At 38.0% G+C, this 6,843-nt stretch overlaps 1 protein-coding gene across 1 annotated transcript in view; it reads right to left on the reverse strand.

Moving 5' to 3' along the window:
• The window catches only part of LOC140341332 (B-cell receptor CD22-like), a 57,302-nt gene extending 50,706 nt beyond the window's left edge, over positions 1-6,596 (reverse strand). The window contains exons 1-2 of the transcript XR_011922847.1: positions 6,132-6,596; positions 5,425-5,599 (exon numbers count right to left, since the gene is read on the reverse strand). The gene's annotated coding sequence lies outside the window, so the exon portion shown is untranslated. The remainder of the gene's footprint in view (positions 1-5,424; positions 5,600-6,131) is intronic.
• Positions 6,597-6,843: the final 247 nt, after the last annotated feature.

Consider the following 6,843-nt stretch of genomic DNA (forward strand, 5'->3'; position numbering starts at 1 on the left):
TAATGGCTGTATTATGCAATTTTATTGGTATTTATTTTCAATGTTGAAACTTGCCAGTAGTGGCAGCATTTCCCACCTTCGGCCTATACACGAATCAATCGATTATTCATATTTTCCATGCTAACAATAGGTAGCTCGGCATATACACATATCGACTTTTACATGGGTATATACAGTACCTGGTGTCACTGGAATCCTCCAGTGTGTTGTCATTGGATCCTGTCCTCCGACAGAGTTCTCCTGCGTCGAAGCCTGTCTCCAGCGTTGGATGCCCGTCTTCTCCTTTCCTTTGGCATTTGCGTACGCGTCCTTCGGCAATTCCTGATGACGTTGGTGCGTGTGCCCATGGAAAGAAGGCAAATTCAAAAAAATTTCATGAAATACAGTGTACCCCCTTTTGGTACAGAAATCCAGACATCAGTGAAACACCCAGGAGGTTATTTATGCCAGGTCTCTTTATCAATCAGTGACCCATCTAGAGATAAATTAAATGATAAGCACTCACTCTTATATTTACTAAGGAGCTTCCAACCATGGTGTTCCCTCAATTTGCAAAATTCTGTAGTGTGATAAACTCATCTTCTTTATGGTCATTCAGAATATCATGAAAAAGCAGGCCTGAAGCATAAAGATGGGCGAAGGGCCTCGTGACAGGGGGAGTAGATAAGGCTGAGCAAGCAGAGTTAAAAGTTCATTATAAAAAAAAAAAAAAAAAAAGAAAGGGGGAGGTGAAGGGGGAGGAAATTTAGAAAGTGCTGGAAAATGGAGTTTTGGGATTGGGGGGTGAAAAAAAGGGGAAGGATGGATGATAGAAGTTAAAAGGAGGGGTCCCAGGGGTGGGGGGCAGCATTTTAAGAAAGTTTTTCGGTATTAACGCTCCCACCCTCCCTCCCTAAGCGTTTGAGCTTTGGGGGGGGGGGGTATTGTCATAGCAGCCGGCTGGGCATGTTTTTTGGTGGGGTCCATGAAAGTAAAAGGTGGGGTAATGGAAAATGGGGGCACAAAAAGGAAAGGTTTTGGGTTTTTGACAGTAAGGTTGGCCTTGCATAACACTTGGTTGTTGTGGAGGCTAAGTTGACAAGGGAGATCCGCTAAATGTCCCTGTGGGGGTGTATGGGCGTCTGGGGGCCTGATGGTGGAGCGGAGTCAGCGAGATGATGAAGAAAGATGGGTGACTTTCATGGACCAATGTGTACCAAATAAATTGTTGGTTGATATTATGTCTTGATGTTAATAAAGGGGCTGCTGTGGCCAATTTTTAAAAAATAAACTTTACAATAAATTTAATAATAAAATTCGACATGCTTTTGTGTTCCAAACTTATTATACTCGTACTATTATCATATTCTGTTACATTACATTTACATTTGTTACATTTACATTTTCATGAAGGACAATGTACTTTTTTAGTGTATTGCATTTATTACAGTTATTTTGTATTGGAGGCAATACCAAATAATCTGAAATTCCCACTGCCCCCCTAGTGACAGCTGTACACACCAAAGCCACCAGGAATTCCCAGTGGGAACGGCCCACTTGTGGGGGGACAGATCAATGAAGGGGAGGCGGCTTGTGGATGGCAGGACACTGGAGGACCGTGGAAGATGCCAATGGGGTGCGTTAGTGTGTTGTGTTTTATAAAATGTGAACATAATAAACTACCCTATGTTGCCATGCATTCCAGAATGCTACAACACAGGTGCTGGGGTGCAATCAGCACCATCTAGTATTATTGAGATTTCCAGTCTCTATGCACCCACTTTGGCTATTAGCCACAGAGCACCTGCCATGGTTGTATGTAGATCCCTACACCAACTAAGTTTGCAAAACCTTGACAATAGAGTAAGAACAGAAGAATAAGACACAATCTATTGGGTTCAATTTAATTTTTAGTTAAAAGAAAGACAGATAAATCTCTTTGTGGTATCAGTTTAACTGCAGAGAGAGAAAGTGACAAAGATCTCAAAAGGCATTTTGGTACCTTTCTGACCTTGGATTTATTATAATTTGAACTTTAATGGTTGTCAAGTTACAAAGTATAGGGGTCCACAAAATATAGGGGTCCTGATATCCCTAAAGGACAACATATAATTGGCCTGATTTAATAAAGTTCCCCAAGACTGGAGAAAGTAAACTACAAACATGGAATGGATAAGGAGCAGGATGGAAAACATTTGTAATCTGTTAACTATTAGTGAAGAAATCCATTATCCAAGTTCTTCTATAATAGTCTGTTGTCTCGAAACTTTATTAAATCAGGCCCAATTTGCATTATTTACAATGATTCAGAAAACTTTTATAGGCTAGAGAAGTGGTCGGAAGCTGTCAGAGAATGAAATAAAAACACCAAAAGGTTTCACGTGGCCCTCCCCTAGGAACATATTGGGGTTGATTTGCTAAAAAACAGGGAAGCTTTGAGTAAAGATGTTGGTTTTAGATCAATCATATGAACTGAAAGCAGGCATTCAATGTAGGTGAGTTCAACCTTTAAATCTCTAGCCAATAAAATGCAACATGCATTTTTTTAGAGGAAAGGACAGTCCCAACCTCTATTGCCTTGTCTGTTGTGAGTTTCCCACGCGTGAATAAAACCTTGGTTCTTTTACTATACCTCAGAAGTTGTTGTGAATAATTGTCAACTTACCATTGACAGGGCCTTTGCAGGGAGTAATCAATCCGAATCAGGGCTTAAAACAAGCGGCTCCTCCGCTGCACAACACCCCGGAGCCGGCACTGTTTGTCTTGGCCATATGGTTGTCGGTGGCCATCTTGGATTCAAAGCACGCTGCTCAACTCTGCACAAAGGCACCCTTCTAATACTTTACAATTCGGGACTTGTTGAACCAGCTTTTACAATCTAACACTAAAGCTGCTGCTCAAGATACCATACTTACCTCCATGGAAACCAAATTAGAGGACTTGGAGAATCGTAACAGAAGGTCCACTTTGCACTTTATTAGCATACCGGAATCATACAAAGGCCATGATCTGGTTCAATTTCCTACAACCCCTTTGATGAAAGAATTGAACCTTGCACCTAGTTCTCTATGGAGTATTGAAAGAGCCTATCAAATAGGCCCAGAGGGTCAGTCCATGACCCAACGTCCGCTAAGCTAAGTACTTTCACTATGCTGACAAGGAAGCTGTGTTTGGAGCGTACAGAGAACTCTGTGGCTTTCACTTGAAGGGTAACAAGAGTTTGATGTTCCAGGACTACTCTGTTGCTGTGAAACAAAAGCAGAAACATTTTGCTCCAGTCTGTAGACACTTGGTGGATATGGGCATTTGTTTTTCCCTACTGAAACCTGCTAAATTAAAAATTTTCTGTTACGGGTATATTAAGTTATTATTATTATATGATGATCCTGCTGATGTAGTCGAATCGCTTCAATTATCTTCTACATCTTCTGAGGGATGCTAATTGATCAAGAAAAGATATATACCCCTTTACATAAATGCTTTAAAAATGCAACTGCTTATTTACTGTTTAGTATGATGTACATTTTTTCATGTTTATCTATGTTTCATGATTTTTACAAGTATTGTGCCCCTCTGTTAGTATATACCGACAGCAGGTGTTTGTTGTTTATTATTTAGCACTTATATTAACTATGTCACATAATACAAAATATACAGATAAAAAAAAACATGAATAAAATAAATAGAAAAATCAAGCAGGCAAAAAAAGACAACACTGTAGATGATATGAATTTACACAATATTATTTATAGTGGCCATAGCTTCCATTTACATATCTTCTAGGATCATAGGGGGATTATTATCTAGCACTCTCAAAGTATACCAAGAAGTGTGTTCAAAAGTGTGTTTGAGGTGGCATTTTATTGAAAGAGATTGGGTGTCTATGTAAGACTCCCATATTTCAAAAAACTTTGCTTCCTGCATTTTTTCAATCCAAGCCATTCGAAAAACATAACTCAATTTCTCCATGAAAAGCCCAAGAGTTGGTGGTTTGGGTTTATGTAATCATAAGTGGGGGCATAGCCCATCTAATATGCCCGCTGCAGAGAAATATGCACCCCATGATAAAGTCTAAGGGTCATTTCCCTTTACATTGCTGAGGGGAGTACTTATCATGCACTGGATAATGCTATTAAAATATCATCGGCTGTTTTGTTTAGAAAATGATCAGACCATTTAACCAGACCTGTTCTCCTAGTAGAATAGTCCAATGTAATTGTTTTGTAATTTTCCATTAGTGCTTTTCTAAAATGGTTTTCCTTGGACAATAAAATATCCAAGGGATTTTCCAATCCCTGGCTGATAGAGATTTCAATACTGGCGAAGTGTTAGACTGTAGCTGCAGAAAATATATACCACAGATCTCAAAATGGGATATTTAGTTACTACTATTTCAAACTGGAGAGGTCGCTGTGAGTTTCTATCCACCAGTGACATAACAGTCAAAGCATGGAAAGTTGGCCACTTCTACAATAAGGAGAAATAGACTAAGTGTAGATGATCCAGGTTACCCCAATATAGTAAAAAAAAAGACAGGAGTGACTATTCAGACACTGTTTTCCCCCCAATCCTGTGTCATATTGTTCAACAAGAAAACAATATAGAAATTGATACCACTTCTTCTGGTAATATTTCTTTATGCAGATGTAAAACATGTTTTATTGTGAAGTATAAATTGTTAATGTAGTGTGGAATCAGCATATACATCTGTGTCACGCAGCCAATCTTTGATTTATCTCCAAATGGATGGAGCATTATATAATTCTATATCAGGAAAGTTTACTCCTCCATTTCGTGTCTGTTGCTGCAATACACATGAACTTAATCTGGCACGTTTACCTCCCCATATGAATTCAGAAAACGATTTGTTGAAAGCTTTAATGTCAGATTTTTTAATTACTAGGGGCATGGCTTGGAGGATATAGAGAAACCGTGGGAAAACAAGGATTTTTATTAAACCAGTTCCATCAAAATATGAAAGCATCAATTTGGACCAGTTAAGCAATTATTCAGTAAAAGCTCGAAAGATCGGTTCTATGTTCTGAGAGTACAATTTATAGGGGTTTTTGTTAATTTGCACTCCTAAATATTGTATTTTCTCCTAGCACCAAATTAAAGGATAATCTCTACTCCACAGAGGTCTCACAAATTTTGTGAGGTACAAGGCTTTGGATTTATGGACATTACAATAAAATGAATTAATCAATAAAAGTGAAATATTGGAAGGGGTCTGATGTAACCTGCTTAGAGTGACAACACTGCTCCATTATAGATACAATGCTGGGAGTTAGTGTTGTCACCCTGGCACAAGAAATGTTACTAGCTGAATCCCCAGGCGAAAATTTCTAAAAAAAGCAACAACAGTATTCCGACAATAGGAGTTCTTACTCGTCCTAGATTATAAAGATTAAAGATTAAATAAAGATTATTAGAATTCACTCTTACTTGAACAATGGAAGGTTTTGTGTCCTTCCAACTAGCTCATAACCGGACATCCAATATTCTCCATAAGTAACCAGTTCCTTGGTAGGGGTTCTGATCCAAGACTCTCAGCATCAGTGTGTCCCTTCTGGTCTTGTGACTCCACAAAACTTCTCCAAGTCCCCGGGCTAGACACGGGCTGCAAGGCAATACAATTAGTAAAGCCTGAAAACTTACTTATACATCCAACTAAATCAATATATCTCATTAATTAGTGATAAAGACTAACATTGTGTTTAAAATCAAACTCTCTACCTTTCCCTTGATGATTCAATGACTTATAATTTTTTTCTTACTTTATATATACATGGAAAAACCTTTTTAATCAAAACCATCCAGTTCATCCAGTTTCAATAGGAACAATTTTCATTAAATATGTAGTTTGCTTGAAAGGAAAACCAATGATGAAGGAGAACCCTTTGAACCTCCAAAACATTTTGATAACATAATGTATTTTGAACATAAAACATTTTGATACCACCCCAAACACAGGGAAATCATTCATACCAAAAACTAAGAAAATAGTTTTTGGCTTGACATACAATTTTCTTTTGGATCTGATCATTACGTTGTTGACACAGAATCATACAGAACAGAGAAAATGTCAGGAAATAAGCTTCATAGCTAAACTTAGATATTGATAGCATCAATAGAGGAAGTGAATGCGTTACCTCTGATACAGATGGCTGCACATGGAAATGAGAGTAAAATAAAGATACTATGCAGTTATAAAGTACTATGCAGTGCTGGTCTTCATGAGAAAAAAAAAAGAGCAGATAAATACAAAAATCCTCACTGTAGGGCTTGGGCCAGCTTTACACCTACATGGCCCTTCCCCAAAAATACTGCCTGCTCAGAATTTGTGAATGTGGAATTATAACTTCATTTTAACTTCTTTAAATAACTAATAAAGTAAACTTAACACATTACAATAGTCCACATCTCTCAGGTAACACATCTCTCATACAGAAAGTATTCAGACCACCTTCACTTTTTTTAATTTTGTTATGTTGCAGCACCTGATGCTACAATCGCTTACATTCTATTTTTTTTTTTTTTTTTCATTAATGTCCAATCAGTACCCTATACCGACAAAGTAATAATAGAATTTTAGACAATTTTGTAAATTGATGAAAAGAAGCTGAAATATGACATTTATGTAAGTATTCAGACCTTTTACAACTCAGACAGGGCTGAAGGTTCACCTTCCGATATTACAATGACCCAAAGTACACAGCAAAGACAACACCGGAGTGGCTCAGGGATAACTGTGTGAATGTCCTAGAGTGATCAAGCCAAAGCCCTGACTTCAACCTAACGAATCATATCAAGATAAACCAAAACAAATTGCTGTCCCCTGACAGTCCTTATCCAACCTGACTG

This window comes from Pyxicephalus adspersus, chromosome 11 (genome assembly GCF_032062135.1).
Source record: "Pyxicephalus adspersus chromosome 11, UCB_Pads_2.0, whole genome shotgun sequence".
Taxonomy (NCBI): Eukaryota; Metazoa; Chordata; class Amphibia; order Anura; family Pyxicephalidae; genus Pyxicephalus; species Pyxicephalus adspersus.